We start from the raw sequence: 26946 nt of genomic DNA, 5'->3' as shown, positions 1-26946 counted from the left end.
AGAAAACTTTCAGGTCCCTTCAAACCAAATTAATGTGGATAGTCATTTGATTCACTTAAAAAATTATTTTTTTTGTCTAAAGTTTCTAGAATGGGATTGATCAACATAAACGCTCTCCAGAGTGGATTTCAGAATTTTTGGATAAGGAAGTCCTGCTGGAGTTAATCTACTGAAAGATGCAGTTTCAGCTAAGTTGACATGGCATGAATATATTTCTATTGTTCATAAAATGAACTGGATGGAAGAGAGAGTAGGAAGACTGTGGTGGAAATATTTAAAGTCTTTTTGCTCCTTGTCTGTCTTGGAATATTTTGATACTAGGATATTTTGATGCATTGAATATATCTGAGAAGGTTGATTGGTGTAGAAGATTCAAAGCTTGATTGGTCAAAAAACCTCTCTAGTGTAGTGGTTTAAATGTTTAAGTCATACCCTAAACCTAGTCAAGAGCTCCAGGTTGGAGGCCTAGAAATGTATACTTGAAATAAGTGCTCCATAGAAATTGCATAAGCTCCCAAGCCACTTACTAGCTGTGTGACTGTGAATACATCGGTGCCCATATCTCCAGAATGGGAATCAGAATAATGTCTTCCTTATATTTTTGGCTAAGATCAAGTGGTGGCTCAGACGGAAAGCATCTGTCTACAATGTGGGAGACCTGGGTTCGATCCCTGGGTTGGGAAGTTCCCTGGAGAAGGAAACAGCAACCCACTCCAGTACTCTTGCCTGGAAAATCCCATGGATGGAGGAGCCTAGTGTCCATGGGGTCGCAAAGAGTTGGACACGACTGAGCGGCTTCACTTCACTATAGGATTGAAGCAAACCATAGAAAACCATCTGACCATAACACCTGGCTCAAAGTAGGCACACAGTACACATTCATTTTCCTACCATTCTTCCCCATCCAGGAATCCAGTATTTGTTTTCTATTTTCCTTCCTTTGCTAAAGGCTTAGAACCATCCTGTAACTTATGCCCCTCTTTGGGACATGGCAGTTTGGGCAGCATGAGCAAATATGATAACTAAAGTAGAGATTCTGTGAATCTGTTAGAATTCTATACCAGCCAAACATCTTTGCATATATTGTTGTTTCCTCTCATTTTGGAAGGTTTCTTTTGATAAGGAGCCAATATTTCAGTATTTAAGTCCTAAGGAGTCCTCAAAAATAAACTAAAACTATCAAATCTAAAAAAAAAAAAAAAAAATTCCCTACCCCATCTCAACTTCCAACCCTTATTTTCTCATTCCTTTACAAAAGGCTCAACCAGATTCAAAGAGGAGAAATATTAGCCCCCAGAGAGCAATGCAGCAAGAGGGTTGAATGCTTACATAGTAATAGAATAAAGTGGATAGAGTTATTCCATTGACAAGGTAATTTCTTAAATGGAAATTTCAGTTGTGTATTAAACATATATTCCAAAAGCATCTACTGAATACAATTTATGTAGTCAGCACTGGTACCTATGAGGGATAGAAGATTAGTTAGAAAGAGAACCTGTCTTCAAGGATTTCATACATTACAAGTAGAGGAGACAGAAGTACAAAAAAGAACATATAATAGGGTGGATTATATTAGTGACATGAGCAATTTTAACAATTCTTTGTTTCCTTGGGCTCATACTAACTCATGTTAATTTCCAAACAACTTTAGAAAAAAAATATTTTTTTTCCTCAGATATATTGCAGTTGTCATTCAGTCTCCACAATGCCATTGGAACCAACTTGCAATACATATTATTAGTCTTCTACTTAAAACACCTAAGAGTTCTTAACATACTTTTTCAATATATTTTATATGGCAGCTTCTATTATTAACTCACTACTCTCTTCCAGCACTTATTAAATCCTTAGTCATTAATAGATTGCCTTTTTTTTATCCCACAAAGAAAAAAGAGGGGATTAATATTTATTGAATATCCACAAGGTGCCAAGTTCATTACACTAGTTTTCCATAATTGGAGCTATAGGAAGATTTGGGAACAAGAAAAAATAAGATCACCCTTCTCAGACTAAACTACAAAGTCAGCACATAGTGAAGGAAATTAGTCTTAAAAGAAGCAGCCTAAAATAACAGAGCTGAAATGACTCAAGAAGTTATTCTAATCTGCAGTAGGGATTAAAAGGGGTCCTTTAAGCTGACTGCTTTAGCACAGTCTGGGCTACACTGGCATGATAACGTTGAGTCATAGACAATGATATTAATAAGAGGAAAAGAGGGAAAAATGCCAACTGAGGTTAATCAGAATAGTACATGCAAGAGAAGGAAGCTGATAAAGATGCAGCCAATATATTCCAGCCCTGGATGCCTGGAGGACAGGGCATCTTGGTCAAGAGAAGTTGGCTAGGCCACTCTTCATTTGCCAGATTCATCCCTATTTCGGGGCTTCCCTGGTGGCTCAGCAGTAAAGTAATCTGTCTGCAATGTAGGAGACATAATTTCCATCCCTGGTTTGAGAAGATCCCCTGGAGAAGGAAATGGCAACCCATTTCAGTATTCTTACCTGGGAAATTCCATTTAGCCTGTCAGGCTACAGTCCATGGGGTCACAAAAGAATCGGACATGACTTAGCATCTAAACAACAACATACTTATTCTATGAACATCCAGAAGTTATCTTAGAGAACTTTCCCCAAGATCATTATATTCCTATAGTTTGACTTTGCACACATCTCAGCAAATTTCTGATTAAGACTTGGATTTCTGAGGAGAGTGATGACAGAGAAAGCATCCACTCGTCATGAAGATTTCAAGTGACCTCATTACTGGAGTTCGTTTTTTTAATTATCGAAAAAGTTGCATCTTTACCCACCCCTTAAGTTGTAGATGAGATTGTCTCAATCCCCTACACTGTGCTTTATGGAGAGTTTAATACTCTTCCTATTACATCTGAGAATTCTTCATGGTGGAGAAAGGCAGGGCACGTACATTCCCAGGGCCACCTTTTTGCTATCTTTCTTCAATTCGTGTCTTGTGGCTGTTCTTTTATCTTTATCTTCCATTGGCCCAGGAAGATAAAAACTCAGCCTCTATCCTCTATAACCACAAGAAAGGTACAATACACATAGCTGAGATTACGGCAGTTCAGCTCAGTGCAAGTAACTTCAAGTTGAACCATAGAAAACTTTATCTTCTTAAACACCATTCTCTACCATCCTGATATCCATTCTCTACCCTTTCTCTTTCAGAACTACCTATCTACCTCCCTGAACACACACATACACATGCTCACACTTTTTGTTTCTTTTGAAGAGATCTCTGCTTTCTCTGAATCTGTATGCAGTGCGGGAGACCCAGGTTTGATCCCTGGGTTGGGAAGATCCTCTGGAGGAGAGCATAGCAACCCACTCCAGTACTCTAGCCTGGAGAATCGCAGAGACAGATGAGCCTGGCAGTCTACAGTCCATGGGATTGCAGAGTCAGACCAGTCTGAGCAACTAAGCACAGCGGCTTTCTCTAGTACCTACCCATAATTCAGTTGAAGTTTTGAAGTATCTACCAGAAAGGACTTCCTTACCTTTTCAGATAAATTTACTATGCAATTTTCAAGCGAATTTCAAGATACAGTTCCAGTTCAGTTTTTTTAGTTACAGTGGCTTTATGTTGTCTACCTCTATTTTCTGTGCATTTTGATTAGTTTCTCTGAAATTGATCACCTCTGGGATTGTCATGACTAGGCCACTGGGGTTTCAGAATAGGGTCCTAGACCCTGGAGTTGAGATCCTACCTGACTTCAGGTGGATTGTCTGCCAGACACAAGACAGGCATTATTCTCTCTATCATAGTTCCTTATATATACATCTTCAGTCATCAGTAAGCTTTAGTTTCCAAGACAAGTAGCATAGATAATGTCTTTTAATGACTCCATCTCCTCCAGGGATTCAAAATTATTACTATTCTCATTTTATAGGAGAAATAACAGGTTTGGTGCAGTTTAAGATATTTGTTCAAAATTAAAGAATATAACAGAACTGGAATTTATCTTAGGTCTAAATTCATCCTTGTGCTCTTTCTGCAACACCAGCAAAGTTTATATTTTACTGAGAGCCTATATATATGTCTTTTTTTAAAGTCACTTCAGTCATGTCTGACTCTGTGCGACCCCTACAGACGGCAGCCCACCAGGCTCCCCCATCCCTGGGATTCTCTAGGCAAGAACACTGGAGTGGGTTGCCATTTCCTTCTCCAATGCATGAAAGTGAAAAGTGAAAGTGAAGTCTCTCAGTCGTGTCCAACTCTTAGCGACCCCATGGACTGTAGCCTACCAGGCTCCTCCATCCATGGGATTTTCCAGGCAAGTGTACTGGAGTGGGGCACCATTGCCTTCTCCATATATATGTCTAGCTGGTGCAAATATTTCTTAAATTAAATACTAGCTCTCCTTTGCAAAATCCTTTCCACAACTCTGATAAGGTATTACTCTAATGTAGGATCTTTAAAATTGTTGCTATTTAGGAGTTTAAAGAGTCATCCTTTGTAAAAGGACTGATGAAACTGCCTTCTCTCATCTGTTTCATTTCCAGGACACGTAATGTAAGTATTCTGAGCCTGGTGGTCCCAGTTTCCCAGAGTGGGCATGAGGTCAGGTACGTGTGGTTATTTGGAGTGAACGCGTCATAAACTAGAACATAATAGTTATGTGCACACGTATACAGCTCAACCCCAAGAGATTCAATGCAGTGGAATTTATGCTTCCAAGAGCAGCTGGAAAAAGCTGAGCTCAAACTAGGAGTTAGGGTGTACAGTCTTTGGCTGCCTTTATTCATTATGCTTCAAATTGTGATATTCGATCATATGTATGGCTCTGATTCCATAATTCAAAACCTGACAAATACCGAGACTGCTTAAGGTGAACAGGAATAATTGTACGTATTTAGGGATGTGGTCAGGGTACACTGCGCCATCAGAGGGTCAGTTCTAAGTGAGTTTGGCACATAATGTGAAGTCAATAAACGTTGGAAGAATGAGACTCCAGTTGGAAACTTGAGGGAAGGCGTTTATCTTGTAGGAAAGGAAATAAATGCATATCCTATCCTACTTCTGTGGGCTTCCTGGGTGGCAACAGTGGTAAAGAATTTGTCTGCTAATGCAACAGATACAAGGGATGTGGGTTCAGTCCCTGGGTCTGGAAGATCCCCTGGAGGAAGAAACAGCAACTCACTCCAGTATCCATGTGGGGAAAATTTCATGGGTTAAGGAGCCTGGTAGGCTACAGATCATGGGGTCACAAAGAGTCAGACATGTTTAGCTACAGAGCACACACACGCATCCCCATTCTATAAAGGTAGAGAGGCGCTACAAATAAAGATCTGATTGGAAAGGGTTTCAGGGAAGCCTTCATTGACTGGACTTGCCCTCTGTAAGGGATGCTATTCCTTTTCTGAGGTGAGTCGAAGTAAAAGCCTGAGTTATCACATAGCAGGAGAAGAGGAGAAGAGGTTCAGAAAGCAGAATAGGTGGGAAGGTCAGAGACGTGATTGTAGGAGGGGGTAGACTCCTTTGAAGAGCAGTGAAGAATTCAATAAGGGGAAAGGAGTGTAGCAATGTCCAAGCAGTAGAGGAGAGTGAGAAGTAAGATTGGAGAGGTAGGCAAGGATCAGAACCTAGGGGCCTTGAATGTTATGCTTAAGAACCTGGCCTTTACCTTGTAGGTACCACCTACGGATGAATGAGGCAGCCTTCCTTTCCATGGAATTCTCCTTCTAACAAGAGAGGTGGAATAAGCAACTAATCCTCAAAGATCAGGTTGGGATACAAAAATCAAATAGATTGGGGTTGAAAAAACACAGTGTTGGAGCCAAACTGGCCTCATTCAGTTCCCAGGACTGTTTTGTCCAGTCATTTAGCTGTGTCTCAGTTTTTGTGACCCCATGGACTGCAGCACCCCAGGCTCCCCTTTTCTTCACCATCTCCAGGAGCTTGCTCAAACTCATGTTCACTGAGTCTGTGATGCCATCCAACCATCTCATCCCATGGTATCCCCCTGCCTTCAGTCTTGCAAAGCATCAGGGTTTTTCCCACTGAGTCAGCTCTTTGCATCAGGTGGTCAAAGTATTGGAGCTTCAGCTTCAGCATCAGTCCTTCCAGGGAATATTTAGGGTTGATTTCCTTTAGGATTGACTGGTTTGATCTTGCAGTCCCAGGAATTCTCATGCATCTTTTCCAGAACCACAGTTTAAAGGCATCAGTTCTTCGATGTTCAGCCTCTTTTGTCACCCAGCTCTCACATACTTGCATGACTACTGGAAAAACTATAGCTTTGACAATATGGACCTTTACAGGCAAAGTAATGTCTGTGCTTTTTAACGTGCTAAGTTTGTCATTGCTTTTCTTCCAAGGGGCAAGTGTCTTTTAATTTCATGGCTCTAGTCACTGTCCACAGTGATTTTGGAGACCAAGAAGATAAAAATTCCCCCACTCAGATCCCCAAACTACTATTTGAGAATACTGTCACTTTGGATAAGTCAACAGTTTCTTCTAGTAACAATAATAAGACCAATTCCAAGGATATTTGTGAGATATAGGCAGTAGTTTCACAAATCCTGTCTACTGCTTATCATATAGTAGTTGCCCCAAATGGTATCTATCAAAGGATCTGGAATATTAAGAGAAGGGTAAGAACTAGACAATTGTTTTGTTGGGACAACCACAACACTCTCAAGAATGTTGAACACTTGGTACATACAGAAACTATTCAGAAGCACTTTACATGCATCACCAGTCTTATCAGCTTCCTTTTGCAGATGAAAAAACTACAGCACAGAGAGGGTAAGTTACTTGACCAGAATCATGAACACAGCAAATATCAAAGCCAAGAATCTAGGTAGTCTGTATCCACACTTACATTCTTAATCATGCTGCTGCTGCTGCTAAGTCACTTCATTTGTGTCCGACTCTGTGTGACGTCATAGACTGTAGCCCACCAGGCTCCGCTGTCCCTGGGATTCTCCAGGCAAGAAAGCTGGAGTGGGTTGCCATGCCCTCCTCCAGGGAATCTTCCCGACCCAGGGATTGAACCCACATCTCTTATGTCTCCTGCATCTGGTGCCACCTGGGGTGTCCAATCACAACCTTAGACTGCTTTATATTTGGGCCACAGATTATGGGGTTTCCCAGGTGGCGTTAGTGGTGGTGAATCCACCTGCCAAAACACGAGATGTGAGAAACACAGGTTTGACCCCTGGGTTGGAAAGATCTCCTGGAGCAGGAAATGGAAACCACTGCAATATTCTTTCCTGGGAAATCCCATGGACAAAGGAATCTGATGATCACAAAGAGTCAGACACAACTGAGCACACACGCATACATACATTATAGCTATCAGCTTCTAGCAAAGCATGTGACATGTAGGAATTTTTCTGTTATTATTTATTTCTGTGTATCCAGAATCTAAATTGGAAGTTTATCTCTTGGATAAACACATATCACTTCATTTTACAGTCAGGCACACTGAGACCAGGTTGGCTTGCTGACTTCCAAAAGCCATAAAAGTTGTAAACAGTAGAATTAGATCAGGAAACCAAGTCTCCTTAACTCCAATCTTGAGTTGTAAGGGCAGCTGAGTACTGTGTACTCCATGAAAGGGCTAAGCTTGTTTGGTCACTGGACTGTTCGGTTCAGTTCAGTTTAGTTGCTCAGTCGTGTCCGACTCTTTGCGACCCCATGAATTGCAGCACACCAGGCCTCCCTGTCCATCACCAACTCCCAGAGTTCACTCAGACTCATGTCCATCGAGTCAGTGATGCCATCCAGCCATCTCATCCTCTCTCGTCCCCTTCTCCTCCTGCCCCCAATCCCTCCCAGCATCAGTCTTTTCCAATGAGTCAACTCTTCACATGAGGTGGCCAAAGTACTGGAGTTTCAGCTTTAGTATTATTCCTTCTAAAGAAATCCCAGGGCTGATCTCCTTCAGAAAGGACTGGTTGGATCTCCTTTAGAAAGGCCTGGTTGGATCTCCTTGCAGTCCAAGGGACTCTCAAGAGTCTTCTCCAACACCACAGTTCAAAAGCATGAGTTCTTCAGCACTCAGCCTTCTTCACAGTCCAACTCTCACATCCATACATGACTACTAGAAAAATCATAGCCTTGACTAGATGAACTTTAGTTGGCAAAGTAATGTCTCTGCTTTTGAATATGCTATTTAGGTTGGTCATAACTTTTCTTCCAAGGAGTAAGCGTCTTTAATTTCATGGCTGCAGTCACCATCTGCAGTGATTTTGGAGCCCCCCAAAATAAAGTCTGACACTGTTTCCACTGTTTCCCCATCTATTTCCCATGAAGTGATGGGACCAGACTGTAGTGCCTTCTAATTTTCATCATCAGGAACATTTATTTTAGACACTTGAGATTTTTAAGTACTGTCTTCTCTTAAAAGCACACAAAAATAATAAGATGGTATTAGTTACTCATGCTACTACTGTTACTTACATTTGAGTGGCAATATGTAGTTCACAAATTTTTTGCCAACATTCTCATATGGTTCTTTTCACCTGCACAGATCCTATACTTTTATTTTTTTTTCCCAAGGAATAAAATGTGCTTTTGGATATGCCATTAATAATAGAAATAATTTTTACTGAAGTACTGTTGCTTTGCAATGTTGTGTTAGTTTCTGCTGAATGGCAGAGTACATCAGCCACACTGACTCCAGACTTTTAAATTGGATTGATTCTTCTAGAAACATATCTCTTTAAACAAATGCTCAAGATAAACAAATACCCAATGCTGCTAAGTAGCTATAGTTCCAGGCAGTCATGTAGGTCTACCCATCTCCTTCCCACTTCATCACATCATTTTCAGTTTAATTTCACCTCCTTAGTTCTCACTTTAATTTCCATCTCCAACCCATCCAAAAATGCGTCTTCTCCTAACTCAGTGCTTGGCATTGAGACACTCACTTTCCTGCCTGAGTCCTTGTTTAATCCATAGTTTGTGTCTTGGAAGCTCACACATTAAAAAAATAGTCCCTGACCCAGGCATCATCTGCCCCAAAGCTGGTGATCTGTGCCCAGTTAAGTGTTTCAGCCCTGCTCAAGGACCAGACTGTGAAATAAGGTTCATGTATTTCTCTGAAGAAACAGGTTGCCGAGATTCCATGGGTCTTGGTTGAGGTTGTAGCAGAGTCTGCTGGCTTTCCCTCAAAATCCATTTTGCTATTGTTCTTTAGCAATAGAACTTGTGACTTTTCACTGGTCACAGTACCTGAAATAAGACTACATTTCCCAGCCTCCCTTGAAGTCAGTTCCGGCCACATGATCAAGTTCTAGCCAACGGAATATAAGTGGATCACTAGCAGCATGAAGGACAGCTTATCTTCCTTTTGTGTGTGTGTGTGTGTGTGTGTTTAGTTTTTATTTTTAATTGGAGCATAATTTCTTTACAATGACTGTATTGGCTTCTGCCATACAACACTGTGAATCAGCTATAAGAATCCATATGTCCCCTCCTTCTTGAGCTTCATTCCCACCCCCATAACCCTGTCTCACTCTTCTAGGTCATCACAGAGTGCCATGCTGAGCTTCCCATGTTATATAGCAACTTCCCACTAGTATCCAGTATACACACTGCGATATATAAGATTCAATGTTACTGCCTCGACTCATCCAACCTTCTCCTTCTCCCAGCATGTCCACAAGTTTGTTCTCTACATCTGTGTCTGCATTCCTACATAAAGAAGGAATGTGTCTACATTCCTTCTCTGCAAATAGGTTTCTAAGTATCATTTTTCTAGATTCCATATATATGGAATATCCATATATATAATATGCATATATATGGAATATGTTAATAGGCAATATATATATATATATATTTTTTCTGACTTACCTCACTCTGTATAACAGGCTCTAGGTTCATCCACCTCAGTTAACTGACTCAAATTGGTTCCTTTTTATGGCTGAGTACAGCTTTCCTAAGTAGCCTGCTTGCTTTCTTCTTTATTATCTCTCCCTCTCTGATGGCTGGAATGCGGACAGGATGGATGAAGCCCCAGCAGCTATCTGAAGTCATGAAGGAGAAGACACAGGATGAGAGTGGTGGATCAATAAAAAGTAAGGCATAACCTTCTCCTCCTCGGGGTGCTAGTTTCTTGTTGTTGATAATTCACTCAGTCGTGTCTGACTCTTTGCATCCCCACAGACTGCAGCATGCCAGGCTTCCCTGTCCTTCACTATCTCCCTGAGTTTGTGCACACTCGTCCTTTGAGTTGATAATGCCATCCAACCATCTTATCCTCTGTCACTCTCCTTCTCTCCCTGCCCTCAAGCCAACACAGTATGAAAAGGCTTGCTTCTGGATTGTTCTATATAAGAGATAACTAGAACTCTGTCTTGTCTGAGTTTCTATCATTTTAGAATCCTTGTCTCTCAGATGGCAAAAATCATAACTTGTATACAATCTCATGGCTAGTTTATAGCACTCAGTTCTTCTGACTCTGAATATGATTGTTTTTATTTTCCCCACAACAACTGGCATCTCCGTCTACCTCACTTTCAGGGCTTCTGTGAAGATGAATGAGGAAACAGGGAAGAGAGTACTTTGTAAACTGTAAGGCCTCATTTATATGTGAGCAGAGGCAGCATTTTGCATTTGTGGAGAGCCATGGAAAAATACTTAATGTCTTAGCCTGCTTGTTGGTTGAACAGGTAGGGAAGGAAAAAAAAAAAAAAAAGCAAAAAGCCATGTTGTACTAGAGACCTGGATTCCAAATGAACCGGAAACTCCTTTGGCTAATTCTTGGACCAGGAGATGCCTTTCAAGTGGGGAAGGATGAGTTAGTCCTGAGCTTCCAGGACCTCTCTGACGAGCTGTGGTTTGATGCTGCCCAGACTTCTGTGTAAATACACCTACAGCTTAAGTAAAATAGGAAGGATTGGGGATCTGAAATGCCCTAGTTGGGATATTCTCTGTGTCCAACGTCTCCTCATGAAGGAAATTGTATTAGTAATAAGCAAATTCCCAGTGTTGGAATTTGAGTTGCTTTGGGAGTGAGTGGCCAGGTTTTCAGAGGCTTGTTTGCTTTATGAAGAGTACTGGGGTCAGTCTTTGCTGGCCAGAGGTCTTTAACCAGAGACAGGTTTTCACACAGGGCTTTTCATATTTTCTACCTTGAGCCAGGCTCAAATACCAGGAAGTCTCTCGGGGGTATTTTTGCAAATTCGCTCTTTTTCCTTCTGCAGCTGGCAAAAGGCACCCAAAGCCAATGCTTGGAAGGTATGCATGTGCTCTGAACACTTTGTTCAGGCTCCTTTGAAAAGTGTTGTGTTGCATCCCAAAGAAAACATTGTTTTGGAATACGCTGGGGTTGTTTTCTGCCCTCATTGCATAATTCAAGACTGATGATACTTTACTCTGAAAAGATAAGACAAAATATAGCCATCACTTGAGATAGGTCAAGGAATACAGGTGAGGAGTAGGGTTAGGAAGTCACCATCATAGTAATATCTGACACTCACTGATCATATTTACGCACAAAACACTGTGCTAGACCCTTAAATATGCTGTATTACTAATCCATCCAACAATCATATGTACCAGAATGATTAAAAATACTTAACAGCAAGTAGAACACAGCATTAACAGGTGAGAACAGATGTTGCTTCAGTGCTGGGTCTGAGTCCTGGAAGCTCCTTGCTTCCCTAGGTATTAATCATTTCTTTTTTTCCAAATTGTGGAGGAGAAGCAAGGGGAGGAAAGGAAAAAAGATGGAAAGCTATGATAGTATTAAAAAGCAGAGACATCACATTGCTGACAAAGGTCTGTATAGTCAAAACTATGGTTTTCCCATTAGTCATGTATGGATGTGAGAGTTGGACCATAAAGAAGGCTGAGCACCAAAGAATTAATTCCTTTGAATTATAGTGTTGGAGAAGACTCTTGAGAGTTCTGTGGATTGCAAGGATATCAAACCGGTCAATCCTAAAGGAAATCAACCCTGAATAATCACTGAAGGACTGATGCTGAAGCTGAGGTTCCAATACTTTGGGCACTTGATACAAAGAGACAACACATTGGAAAAGACCCTGATTCTGGGAAAGATTGAAGGTAAAAGGAGAAGGGAGCGATGGATGGAGGATAAGATGGTTGGATAGCATCACCAGCTCAATGGATATGAATTTGAGCAAACTCTGGGAGATAGTGAAGGACAGGGAGGCCTGGTGTGCAGCAGCCCATGGGGTCACAAAGAGTAAGACTGAAGAACAACAAGGAAGGGGAGGACAATCATATCTCTTCCTTCTCCTCCCCTCTCCTCTTTTCACATCTCTTTCCTTTCCTCATCTCCTCTTTCCTAGTAATCAAGCATTTTGGAAAAGAAGAGAGTGATTATCCCACGAATGGAGTAGACTGGCAGGAGCTTAGAGCTATGCTTTAGAAATAAAAGATAGGAAGCAATTAAAGCAGGTTGGATTCCAAGAGCAAAGAAAGATTATCAATGGTTGCCTAAATCAATAGTGATCAAACTTTTTGATCTCAGGATCTCTTTAAGAAATGCAAATATTGAGGGCTCCAAAGAGATATTACTTATGTTAATTGCCTGTATTTACTATATATAAAATTAAAAATAAAATATTTATTAATTCATTTAATAATAATAGTAAATTGTGAAATACTAACGTATGCTTTTTATGAAAGTCTCTATATTTGAAAACAAAGACTATTTATGACAGAGAAGACTGTCACTGTAACATTTTTGCAGACCATTTTAATGTTTGGCTTGATAAAAGGTAGCTTCTCTTCTATTTGATTCTTCTTTCGTCCACTGTAACACATTATTGTGGTTGAAAAATATGTAGAAAATTTAACCTCACACTGGTATGTAGTTGAAAAATGAGAACATTGTAGCCAGTATTTCAAATCATTGTGGATATTCTTCTTGAACACACAATAAAATTGCCAAATGGTAGTTTCTAAAAGGTCAGTTGCAATGTGTAATCTGAAATCATAAGGATAAAGTTTGGTTTTCTAATACACTAAAATCCGTTGATTTGTCTTGATCTTTGAATATATATTATAACCATGCATGAATTTGAAACATTGCATAATGGTCCTTTGAAAAAAAAAAGATTAGGTCATTGAATTATTCAGCTCTAAATTAACACTGAGATTTGCAATTGTTAATATCACCACTAGTCTTATCAGAAAAGTCTAAGGATTGAGAAGATGCCAGTATCATGATGGAGGATACAAGGTTCCCAAAAGTCTAATTTTCACTCTTAGGCATGAATTTTGTCATTAGAAACAAATACTGCTATATGTTTTACTCGACTTTTGTTGTTCAGTCCCTCAATCATGTCTAATTGGGTCCAGCTCTTTGCGGCCCCACGAACTGCAGCACACCAAGCTCCTCTGTCCTTCACTATCTCTTGGAGTTTTCTTAAATTCGTGTTTATTTAGTTGGCGATACTATCTAACCATCTCATTGTCTGCTTCCCCCTCCTCCTCTTGCCTTCTGTCTTTCCCAGCATCGAGGTCTTTACCAATGAGTTGGCTCTTCACATTAGGTGTCCAAAATATTGGAGCTTTAGCTTTAGCATCAGTCCTTCCAATGAATATTCAGAGTTGATTTCCTTTAGGACTGGCTGGTTTGATCTCCTTGCAGTTCAAGGGACTCTGGTGACCTCATTTCATTAACTTTCAAGAAAATGTTTGTCAAACAGCCAAGTTTGAATAGACATAACGTTTCATGAAGAATAAGAAAAAAAAAAGTAGTTCAGCTTGCAATTCAAAAAATTGCACCTATGTTTGTTATAGAGACAAGTATCAGAAAAAATTTATGGATATTTTTCATTTCACCACAGAAAATATTAAAACGTGGCTTGTAATCTATTTCAGTTCAGTTCAGTTCAGCCACTCAGTCGTGTCTGACTCTTTGCGACCCCATGAATCACAGCACGCCAGGCCTCCCTGTCCATCACCATCTCCCGGAGTTCACTCAGACTCACGTTCATCGAGTCAGTGATGCCATCCAGCCATCTCATCCTCTCTCGTCCCCTTCTCCTCCTGCCCCCAATCCCTCCCAGCATCAGAGTCTTTTCCAATGAGTCAACTCTTCGCATCAGGTGGCCACAGTATTGGAGCTTCAGCTTTAGCATCATTCCTTCCAAAGAAATCCCAGGGCTGATCTCCTTCAGAAAGGACTGGTTGGATCTCCTTGCAGTCCAAGGGACTCTCAAGAGTCTTCTCCAACACCACAGTTCAAAAGCATCAGTTCTTTGGCACTCAGCCTTCTTCACAGTCCAACTCTCACATCCATACATGACCCCAGGAAAAACCATAGCCTTGACTAGACAGACCTTAGTCGGCAAAGTAATGTCTCTGCTTTTGAATATGCTATCTAGGTTGGTCATAACTTTTCTTCCAAGGAGTAAGTGTCTTTTAATTTCATGGCTGCAGTCACCATCTGCAGTGATTTTGGAGCCCCCCAAAAATAAAGTCTGACACTGTTTCCACTGTTTCCCCATCTATTTCCCATGAAGTGATGGGACCAGATGCCATGATCTTAGTTTTCTGAATGTTGAGCTTTAAGCCAACTTTTTCGCTCTCCTCTTTCACTTTCATCAAGAGGCTTTTTAGCTCTTTTAGTGTTTTGTAAAGGTCATTCTTAAGTAAAACAGGCTTTTTTTCCTCCCTGCACTGTGAAAAGGTTCCTGCAAATGTACAATGGTGAAAAATAAGTTTAATTCTTCAACTGGAATATTAATTCAGTCTTCAGGTTTGCAGCTACATCTTTGACTTGTCAAGTTACTACATTACTAGAGACTGGCAGTCTATGATTTCTTTTGCAAACTATTTATTAGCAGGAACTCAGTAATGTCAACCCACAAGCTCTTAGTTATTGAGCTACTCTCTTTAGCCAATGTAATGCATGACTTACCCTATAAGATGTTTCAGTGACTTTTTCATTTTAGGTTGAAAAGCTGTAACAAACAATTATTGGTCTAAAGGCTCACTGTCCCTTGATTTAAACTATTTGATTTATTTTTGTCAAACTCTGGGTGCTTAATGTCAGAATAGCATCTCAATTTAAATGGCTTGATAGTACTGCTAAAGAACAAATGCTGTGTTGCAAAAGACATAATCAAGTAAAATGCTTTTTGTCACTATCTTATATTTTTATTTATAGTTTTCTACATATTCTCCTCATATTACATTTTCTCCAGAATTTTCGTTGTAGATTCTTCTCTTGCAAGAGTCAGAAAATTCTCTGAAACATCAGTTTTTTAGTTTTTTTGCATGTGTAGACGTGGATAGTGCAGATGTGGGTTGAGAAAGTCTTCTAATTTCTCTGTATAAGTCAAAAAGAAGTGTGAGTAAGAGCAGTAAAGTATATTTATTTCTTGCTGTTTTAATGTAAATACTAGGGAAACAGGAATTTCAAGCAAATGATTTTTGGTCAAAACTGAATTTTGGAGGTTGTAACAAGTATATCACAAGAAAACTTATAAAAGTGCAGTAGAAATATGGAGTTAATCTCTGAAAATGCACACATTTTTATTCTCTAAAACAATAACATTAGAAAATTCTAGAAAGACATGATAATATACAAATGCACATTCTACTAGCTATCAGAATAATGGATGACAGTGTCACATATCAGAAAGAATCTGGAAATTTCCTCTGTATAGTCATGAAAAAATAAGAGTAAGGTAAGCAAGTAACTCTTAATACTGTTATGAAAATGGTTTTTATTTATGGGCCCTTTGAAAGAGTCCTATAGAATGTGAGGCCACACTATGAGAATTGCTGGTTACAGCATTGAAGGCTAAAGTATTTTTTTTATAGATTGAAGGAAGCGTGATATGTGAATAGGTTAGTGCAGTAAATTCAATTGCATCTTTATCCTTCAAAAAAGAAAAAAAGTACATTGAAGTACTCAGCCCTAGTTCCACAGAATGTAATTTTACAAGGAAGTAGTCATTACAGCTATAATTAGTTAAGAGGCGAATGCTTTGGAGGGAGGTAAACCCTACCTTCAGGATGATTGGTGTTCTTATAAAAAGAGGAGAGAGCCACACAGAGAGAAGACAGCCATGTGAGGATACAGGCAGAGACTGGAGTGCTTTGGTTGTATTAATGCCAAGGATTGCTGGTCATCAGAAGCTAGAAGAGAGGTGTGGAACAGATTTTGTTGTTGTAAGCTGCTCAGTTTGTGGTAGTTCATTACAGTGACCCTGGTAATTAATGAAACTAGCTTGTAAAGAGATAAACATTAATTTCTAATGTAAACACAGGGGAAAATAGTTTTCTTATAACTTACAAACTCTCTGCTAAACAAAAACAAAGTGCCCCAAATCCAAGCCCTCTTTGGCATGTTACAGTGGATGGCATTTAGAGATATGAGAATTTATTCCCATCAGTCAAGAGCCCTTCATAACCCCCCATTATCCGATGTCACCACTGCCAAGGGTTCCAGTAAATATTTTCACTCTTTGGGGTGATAGAACTGCTTTTATTCTTTATTCTTTTTTTTTTTTTAATTGGAGGATACTTGCTTTACAGTATTGTGTTGGTTTTTGCCATACATCAACACACATCAGCCACAGGTATACATAGGTCCCCTCCCTTCTGAATCTCCTCCCATCGCCCACCCCATCCTCCCTCTCTAGGTTGTCACAGAGCACTGGGTTGAGCTCCGTGTGTCACATAGCAAATTCCCAAGGGAATATTGCTGAGCTATAAAAAAGAACACAAAGTAAGTTGGAAAGAGAAAGACAAATATTGTATATTAACACACATGCACATGAAATCTAGAAAGATGGTACTGATGAACCTATTTGCAGGGCAGCAATGGAAACACAGACGAAGAAAACAGACTTGGGAAGCAGAAGGTGGGCCAAACTGAGAGAGTAGCATAGAACTGTTTTTTTTTTTTTTTCCCCTTTTTTATAGCAAAACCTTCTCTTGCTTACAGAAACTTAAACAAGTGCACTGATGTCCTGATTCCTGCCTAGATAACGTGCGATTAAGACAGTGAGCCTAGGGCATATTCTGTTCCCAGGCTAATTTCAAAGTGGACATTCTCATCTCACACCAGTCAAAATGGTTATGATTAGAAAATGTACAAACAATAAAGGCTAGAGGGTGTGTGGAGGTAAGGGAGCCCTCCTACACTGTTGGTAGGAAAGTAAATTGGTACAACCACTATGGAGAACAGTATGGAGAGTCCTTAAAAAAACTAAAGATAGAGTTATCATATGATCCAGCAATCCCACATCTGGGGAAAAAACCATAATTCAAAAAGATATATACAGCCCAATGTTCACAGTAGCACTATTTACAACTGCCAGAACATAGAAGCAACCTAAATGTCCATCAGCAGAGGGGTAGATAAAGACGATGTGGTATATACAATGGAATATCATTCAGCCATAAAAAAGGACAACACAATGCCATTTGCAGCAACTTGAATGGACCTAGAGATGGTTATATTGAATGAAGTGAGTCAAACAGAGAAACATAAATATCACATGACGTCACTTATGTGTGGAATCTAAAACAAGGCTTCAATGAATTTATCTACAAAATAGAGTTACAGATGTAGAGAACAAATTTAAGATTTCCAGGGGTAAATAGGAGCTAGAGATAAATTTGGAGATTGGGACTGTCATATACACACTGCCATAAATAAAATAGGTAGCTAATAAGGACCATGAGTTTGAGCAAACTCCAGAAGATAGGAAAGGACAGGGAAGCCTGGTATGCTACAATCCATTGGGTGACAAAGAGTTGGAGATGGCTTGTGGACTGAACAACAACAATAAAGACCTACTGTATAGCACAGGGGACTCTACTCAATACTTTGTAGTGACCCATATGGAGAAAGGATCTAAAAGGAGTGGGTATATGTATAACTGATTCACTTTGCTGTATACCTGAAACTAACATAATATGGTAAATCAACTATATGCCAATAAAACAGCAACAACAACAAAGTGGACATTCTGAGTAATGCTTAAAATAGAAAGGGGGAAAATTACCGTTAATCTTCCTCCTTACACTAGAGTCCTTCATCTTGAATTCGGATGTGTTTGTCTTAAAAGATCTCCTTTCTTATTCTCCTTAAGAATTTTTCATATCCTGTGATATCTAGTTTGGCATCTGGGGTTTAGTTTTCTCCCCTAGACCCAGTATTCATTGATTATATCAAAATGTAATAGATACTCCCTGTTACTAAAGGGAAAAGTAAAGGCCAATCCCTCTTAGGAAAAGTGGACTGCAGATTATCACAAGTTGGCTCTGTTTAATAGATAAGAAAATTCACATGACAAAGAAAGGTAATTATACTGATTAATACACTGGAGCACAAAGGGAAATATTAACCAGAAAAACTTTGACTTCCCATTTCTACTGTTTTCACAGGCAGCCCCCACTCCCCCAAAGCCTCATTTCTATTGAAGCTGTCTTCCACACCAGACCTCCCAATGACTTCAGCTTCAGAGGTTTGGGGCTTTTTTCCCCTTGTTTAACTAATTCATGGTCACTACCTGTGGGTTAGTCTGGTTTTACTCTTCGGGACAGACACAAACTATTTTGCCACAATTAATGTTTTGGTCAACAATGTGCAGACTTAAAGCCCAGAGTTATATGGCTAGGCAAATAAAACTAGACCACAAAATTTGGTCTACTCTGGTTGGCTATGATTCACCCCTATGGGCAAGCCAGAAGTCTTGCTACTTCCCCCAAAACCCTAGGAAAATCAGACTGTCATATTATACTATTTTTTTGTCCTTTTATACAGATGCAGAGCCAATCCGTAGAAACCGTGAGGCTTAAATATTTAATTTGTGTTATGCAGTGGAACAGTTTCAACAGGTAGAGATTAGTCAAGTATCCAAACTGAGAAACGCCCACACACCACTCAGAGAAGTGTGAAGTTCTGGCCATTATCACAGGAAAGGAACTGTCGGGGATTTACAGATTCCAAAAGTAAGATACAATCAGTCTTTTTTTTTTTTTAATGGAGAGGCTCAAACTAAAAAATAAAAATTTTTGATTTATGAAAAAATATATTTTCTTAAATGATTTAGAAAGTTCTGTTTATTCATTTACCGACAGTGTTTAGAATATATAGTAGCCAGTGTGTCTGCAGATATATTTATGTTGGACTGTTTGGCTTGGCTTCACCTCTGTAATAATTTATAACAGTTTCAATGTAAACCTACCACTGAACAGGTCATAAAGGTCCTGAATTTTAACCATCGTTGTTGCAGATAAACCCACAGCAGTGGTTTCCACCACAAAGTTCCAGCTCATCCCTATCAGGACTGTGGAAATTTTTCACAGAGGGAAGTTTAAATGCTAAGGAATTTTAATTCATTTTCTTGTTTCTTGCTTCGTGTTCCTGTTCAAAGAGATTTTCATTATTAAAAAAAAATAAAACTTTAGAGGCAATTATTGAATTAAAAATTACATTTTGTCATGTTTTTGAGCTGGTGAAGATCCACCTTTATACATTTATTTATGCTGCCTTCATGTAATTGACAGATACTGGCATAAAAACAAGGATAATTCTGATTCTTAGTTATCTGCTTAATATGTGTCAATTTCAATCAGCTGATGAAATACATCAGCATTTGGGTTGTAGTTTTGCGTTCATTTTTTTCTATTTTTTCCAGGTTTTTTAGCTTGGGTTTAGGTATCTTTCTAGGTATTTTGTCAATATAATACTGAGACTCAATGTTAAAGCATCCTTATTGTTTTATTTCAATTATTAAATCATTACAATAATTCTAATAGAATTTTAGAAGTTAGTTTTAGCTACTTACATAGTTTATTCATTATTACTCAAGTAGAGGAAGTTTTTTTAAAGAATTTATGATATGTGTTTGAGAAGGAATGAACATTGCCAAGGAAGATCAAACTGACAGAGAAAAGGGCCACTTAGTGGTGAGTAAAGTGTATACAGTCTATATTTTATGCTGAATAATTTCCTTAAATGATGTTTCATAACTGGAAAACTCATTCCACTAACATATTGGCAAAATGCACATCATTTAACTAACATTTGTTATCCTTACATTCATTCATCTATTCATCTAAAAAATATTTATTAAGCATCTATTCTGGGCCATGCTATTGGGTAATATTGTCTTTTCTTCCCTGGTGGCTCAGATGGTAAAGAATTTGTCTGCAATGCAGGGGACTTACGTTCAATCCTTGGGCTGAGAAGATCCCCTTGAGAAGGGAATGACTACCCTCTCCAGTATTCTTGCCCTGGAGAATTCCAAGGACAGAGGAGCCTGGTGGGCTAGAGTCTAGGGGATCACAAAGAGTCAGACATGACTGATTAACTAACACTATGATTTTGCACTCTGGGCATTGTCACCTCAGTTCCACAGAGAATAAAAGTGAAGTTCTGAGAGGTTACTTATGTTGCTCTCTACGTCCACAGGAGATGTAGCAGAGTCAAGATTTGAGCAATTGTTTTCAGAACAATACTGGGTCATTTTAAAGTGACTTCTAGAATAAAATAAATCAGGATACGAATCTTGATGAAATTTCTTAGTAATAGCCTGACCTTGGTCAAATTGTTCAATCAGTTTAAGACTTATGTTTCCTTCTGTTTACACTACAAACATTTTTTCCCCCCACCAACTGGTTATGATCCAAAGAGCTACACTCAGAAAGAGGGCATTGGGAGCTTCCTTCTCTGGGCATTGAACTTGGGGCTAAAAGAGGCTCATGGATACTGAATCATTTACCAAGGTGAGATACAAAACCCCCAAACCTATATGGCTTTACAATATCAAATAGATGTATTATATATTATAATAATTAAAAACAAATTATATACAATAATAATAACACTTTATCTCATCATTGTCCACTTACTACTGCTAATATTTTATTTAACGTCTATATCTGTATATAGATGTATGTATGTGTCTACACACATGGGTTTATACTACATTATCCAAGTGGGAAAACACTAAAAATTTTATATAAAAACTGAGCTATGGAAATAATGTTTCCAAAAGCATAATTTTAGTGGCTGCATAATATTGGATATATGTGTACAATACTATTTATTTAATTAATCCCACATTGATAAGCATTTAGCCACAAGAAGCATCTTTGTACACTTTATCACTTCTGTGATAAGCATCATAGGAATTAATTCTAGAAATGAGTTTGCTGAACCAAAATGTCTTCCTCTCTTAACTGTTAACATAGCACAAAATGCTGTCTAGAAAACTTGCCTGAATTTATACTTAGAGTATATAAATATCTATTCTATAATCAATACTGAATTTATACTTTTCAAAACCCTTTGCCAGTATAACATGTAAAAAGTACAAAGCGTCTGCCTACAATGCAGGAGACCTATGTTCAATCCCTGGGTCGGGAAGATCCCCTGGAGAAGGAAATGGCAACCCACTCCAGTATTCTTGCCTGGAGAATCCCATGGACTGAGGAGCCTGGTAGGCTACAGTCCATGGGGTTGCAAAGAGTCGGACACGACTGAGTGACTTCACTTCACTTCACACTTTAAAAAAATTATCCATTTCTTACAATGATAAAGAATACTTTAAAAAAATAAAGCCTGCTTTTAAAATTTTAGAGCAGTTTTAAATTTACAGAAAGTTTGCAAAGATAGTGAAGAGTTTCCATATGTTAATTCCTCCCATTATTAACTAATGGGATTAATATGGTTCATTTATTAAAATTAGTGAGAACTGAACTGAACTGATTGATGCTCTATATTACTGAAGCCCATGCTTTATTCAAACCTTCTTAGTATTTACTTAATGTCTTTTTTCTTTCCAAGATTATGTCCAGAGTACTATATAATATTTAGCTGGGATGTCTTCATAGTTTCCTCTTGGCTGTGATGGTTTCTCAAATTTTCTGTTTCTGACGACCTTGACAGTTTTCAGGAGGCCTGTTCAGATATTTGTAGAATATTCCTATATTGAGATTTGTCTAATGCTTCTTTCATATTGGGCTTCCGTGGTGGCTCAGATGGCAAAGAATCAGCCTGCAAAATGGGAGACTCGGGTTCGATTCCTGGGTCGGGAAGATCCCCTGGAGAAGGCAATGGCAATCCACTCCAGCACTCTTGCCTGGAAAATCCCATGGATGGAGGAGCCTGATAGGCTACAGTCCATGGGGTCGCAAAGAGTTGGACACGAATGAGTGACTTCACTTTCACTTTCTTTCATATTATACTAGTATTATGTGGAAGGTAACCCATTCCAGTGTTCTTGCCTGGAGAATCCCAGGGACGGCGGAGCCTGGTGGGCTGCCGTATATGGAGTCGCAGAGTCGGACACGACTGAAGCGACTTAGCAGTAGCAGCAGCAATGGAGGTGGAGTGTCATTTTCACCACTTATATGCAAGGTACTGCTGTCAACATGGCTTATAAATGCTGATGTTGACCTTGATTATCTGGTTGAAGTAGTGCTTGCCAGATTCCTCCATGAAAAATCATCCTTTTGTTCTCCTTTCCCATTCTGCACTCACTGAAAGTCACTATGCGCAGCCTGCATGTAAGGAGTAAGAAGCTAGTCTTCAGTTCCTGGAGGGCAGTTATCTATATGAATTATTTGTAATTCTTCTACGTGGAAGATCTGTCTAGTCCTTACTTAGTTGTGTTTGGCTCACTTACCACTTTACTCACCTGTGAACAGGGTGGCAGAGTTGTTTTCTGCAACAAGTGACACAAGCCTTAATACTTGTGAAAAACCTGAAGTCACTCAGTCGTGTCCGACTCTGCGACTGTAGCCTACCAGGCTCCTCCGTCCATGGGATTTCCCAGGCAGGTGTACTGGAGTGGGCTGCCATTTCCTTCTCCAATACTTGTGAAAGAGTTAGTTAAGTTTTTCTCTTGGAAAAAATGGGAGTCCTGGGTGTGGTCGTCTCCCGAGGCCCTCCAGAATCCTACCATCTGCATGTATGTCTGCTTCAGTTGGGCCTGAATCTATGTGGCCCTATGGACTGTAGCCTCCCAGGCTCCTCCATCCAGGGGATTCTCTAGGCAAGAAGTCTGGAGTGGGTTGCCATGCCCTCCTCACTGTGTCTGGTCAAGACACAGACTGAGGGTGGAGAGTCAGTAGAGAGAGGGGCTCTTATTATCAAAAGAGAGGGGATGACTGAAAGAACAACTGCTCACGGGGTGGGGGGTGGGCAGGAAGGGATGGAGCCAAGGTTTCATGTGCCGAGTGGCTAGAGCACGCATCTAGTGAGAGCAGATGGTGTGGACACCACACCCAGTGATCCGCACCTCCTACGTGTCACCCCAGTGCTGTCCCTGTCCACGTTACACCAAGGTTGAGCTGGGCGGCATATGGAGGCAGTGGTAGTATGTCACTTCTGTGATGAGTTTTTTTAATAAGACGATGGCTTCCGCCTTTTCTGTCTTAGGTTGCTCTCTCCCTCTGATTACCTGTTTCGAGGAAAGCCAGATGCCATGTGCTGAGAGCACTTGAGAAAACTATGGAGAAACCAGTGCAGCAGAAAACAGAGGCTTCTGGCCCGAGTTGGAGAAGGAAACGGCAACCCATTACAGCATTCCTGCCTGGAGAACCCCGTGGACAGAGGAGCCTGGTGAGCTACAGTCCGCGGGGTCGCAAAGAGTCGGACACGACTGAGTGAGGAACACGAACGCTGGCCCAAGTACTGAGACTTACAACCGGGCTGGGATGGAGATGCAGGTGGATCCCCCACCCGCCACACGAGGCGCCTGACTGCAGTCCCAGCTGACAGCTTGGCTGCAACATCCTGACAGACACTGAGCTAGTACCACCCAGCTAAGACATTCATGGCTTCCTGATGCTCTGAAACTCCGTGATATAACACACGTTTTTTAAGTTACCTAATTTTGGAGTAATTTGTTACACAGCAATAGTTAACTAAATATAGGTTTGCTCAGTCATGTCTGACTCTCTGCGACCCCATGGACTGCAACCTGCCAGGCTCCTCTATCCATGGAATTCTCCAGGCAAGAATACTAGAGGGGGTAACCATTCCCTTCTCCAGGGGATCTTCATGACCCAGGGATCAAACCCAGGTCTCTTGCATTGCAGGCAGATTTTTCACTATCTGAGCCACCTGGGAAGCCCTTCCACTTTTTTTTTTCATAGGCAAAAATAGGCATAAAGAAAGGATGAGAATATGTTTGTTAGCTAATGATTTTTGGCCCCCAATTAACTGCAAATAAAAAGATGGTGATTTTAGTAGAAGGGTATTAATTCATTGATGAGTTTGTAGTTAGCATAACAGAAAAGAGCAGGGAAATAGGAGAGTTGAAAAGAGGGTCCAGTTGCTGTTGGAGACTGTCCATCTGAGATGTCCAGTCACCTGGATGGTGGGTTTTACTCTGTAGGTGTGGTAGATGGCAGGGGATTTGAGGGAACTGATGATACAGATGAGCCAGGATAGTTCAGATAAGGCCCCACAGAATCCTGGCTTACATTTGCGGAAGATTTCTCTGCAACTGGCCATGTGCTCATCTTATGCATGTCTGTTTTACTCTAATGCATAGACCTGGGCCTCTCTGGACACTTGTCCCATCCTGAGGGCAGTATTTAACGTTTTGGTCTGGTCCCTACTATTCTGGATTTAACACTGTTTCCTGAACTCCCATTTAAACAATTCCCAACAACTCTGTGAGGTTGAGGACCACGGACTGTTCTCCTGAGCCAAAGTCTAGGAGGCTAAGTGATTAATCTAGAGTCCCACAGCTAGCCAATGGAAGAGCCAGGCCTAGATTTGGAACTGCTGGCTCTCTGTCTTAGACCAATATGCTTTTTTTTTTTTTTTTTTTTTTTTTTTTTTTTTTTTTTTTTTCTGTCTTTCCCTCTTCTGGTTATAACTATGGCAGATCAGACTCAACAGGTTCACTGGGACAAGGCCATTGAAGGATGAGCCAATTGAGCTGCATTTAGGATTTGTGCATCTTAATATCTTAAAATATTTTTCTAACATTTTGGGTTTGGCATGCCAAAGTGTGCCAAGATCCTTTTCCTTTCATTTTTAAAGCCACATGTATTTTCAGGGAAATTAAGCTCATATGTTTCTGATTCATTTACTGTATAACTCATCAAAATATTGTTTTATAACAGTTCTTGGCAGTCCATGAAACCTTTAAAAATATAGACTTTTCCCCTCTTACTACCAAGGAAGCCATGTTTTACTAAGAGCACAGCACCAGTGAACTCCAAAGGGTTTTCTTAATAAGGTTCACAGGAACACTAGAGACTTAATAGAGTTCTCTGTGATCAACAAGAATGCAAGTCAACAAATGCACGCTGCATTGGATAAGTTGCAACCTAGAGTTATAAAGACAGTTTAGAAGTGGCCCCCAGGTTTCAATTCACTGCCATGATGTATGTAAAAAAATATGGTGACAGCCAAAACATTTATTGAGTGCTTGAATGTCTGCTATTGGGCAAAGCCTTTTATAAACATCATGTCATGTAATCTTCTCTGCCACTCTATGTGTTGCTATGCTTATTTTATTAAAAAAAACAAAACAGAGACTTACTAAATCAAGTCATACAGTTGGTTGGCAGTGGATCCCAGACAGAATCTTTGGAACTTTGATTGCACAGCCTGTTTTTTTAAGCTGTTGTACAGACTTGGAAGTAAAGATACAGTGAGATGAAGCTAATGCCCAGGTTTTTGGAGGCAGAGAAATAACTTCATTAATGACATATAATTTATTTCTGTTTAAATTTTAATTATGATCACAAAATTATTTCCTTCTGGTTCTTTCTCTCCATGTATTTTGGACATTCTTTGTCAAAGTTCAAGGTCATGCAACAAAATCCTGTCAATGCCTTTTGGGTAACTTGCCTGAAATGTCAATCCCTCGACCATGTAAGTTGATGCTCCTTCTCATACAAGGGACACGCTAAGAAAAAGCTCTGCCTTGTCCGCACTGTACATGACAATCTCATGCTATGCTTTCTCTGAATTAATTTTGGTATAAGAATATCATTATTTATATTTAATAAGAATATTTTGAATGTTTCTCTATGCTAGACACTGCTAAATGCTTCCCTTAGATTACTTGATTTAATCTCCCAGTGGTTCAGTGGTAAAGGATCTGCCTGCAATGCACGAGAGTTGGAGGAGGCAAGGGTTCAATCCCTGAGTTGAGAAGATTCTCTGGAGAAGGAAATGGCAACACACTCCAGTAGTTTTGCCTGGAAAACCCCATAGACAGAGGGGCCTGGCATGAGTCTGTGGAGTCACAAAGTCAGACACAACTGAGCGACTAAATAAAATGAAAACGACAACAATCTTCACAAAAGCCCCAAGGTATATGATATTAGCTCTTTGGTTTTTAGATGAGGACACAGAGGCATAGAACAGCTATGTATTAGCCACTAGAGATCAGTTCAGTCGCTCAGTCGTGTCTGATTCTTTGCGATCCCATGGATGGCAGCATGCCAGGCTTAACATTCGGTGGCATGGAATTTGAAATAAACTAATAATAATAGATAATAAAAAATCATCTTTATAATATTCAAGTTTTGGAGGATGGCAAGCTATTTGGGATAGAAAAGACCTACTTTAAAGAGTTAGTGTTTCCTGATTTTCAGTCTGAGAACACTGGCAGTATAAAAATAAGGAAAATAATAGGATATATATGAAAATTGCATGAAATATGTATAAATGCATACGTGTGCATAATTACAAAACGTAATAATTAAGCGAATATCCATTAGTTCACCATCCAACTCAAGATCTGGTGCATTAGCAATGTCATTGCATCCTCCTATGGGTGTCTGTCCTAACCCTGAAGAAAGGAAAAAGTTTAGGGATAGTGAGAAAATGCTGAGGTCAATAGATTCAAGGTCTAGTGAAGTTGAGCAACTTATCAGAGGGTCACTGGAGCAAGTGATGCCCAGAATAGAAGATGGGAATCAAAGAATTCTATATTTAAATTTGCAATCTTAAATGCAGTGCAGATTCTAGTGATGAAAATGTAGAAAGTAAAGTCA

Source organism: Oryx dammah, unplaced genomic scaffold, assembly GCF_014754425.2.
Source record: "Oryx dammah isolate SB20612 unplaced genomic scaffold, SCBI_Odam_1.1 HiC_scaffold_3, whole genome shotgun sequence".
Classification (NCBI taxonomy): Eukaryota; Metazoa; Chordata; class Mammalia; order Artiodactyla; family Bovidae; genus Oryx; species Oryx dammah.
This window is presented reverse-complemented; position numbering follows the sequence as displayed.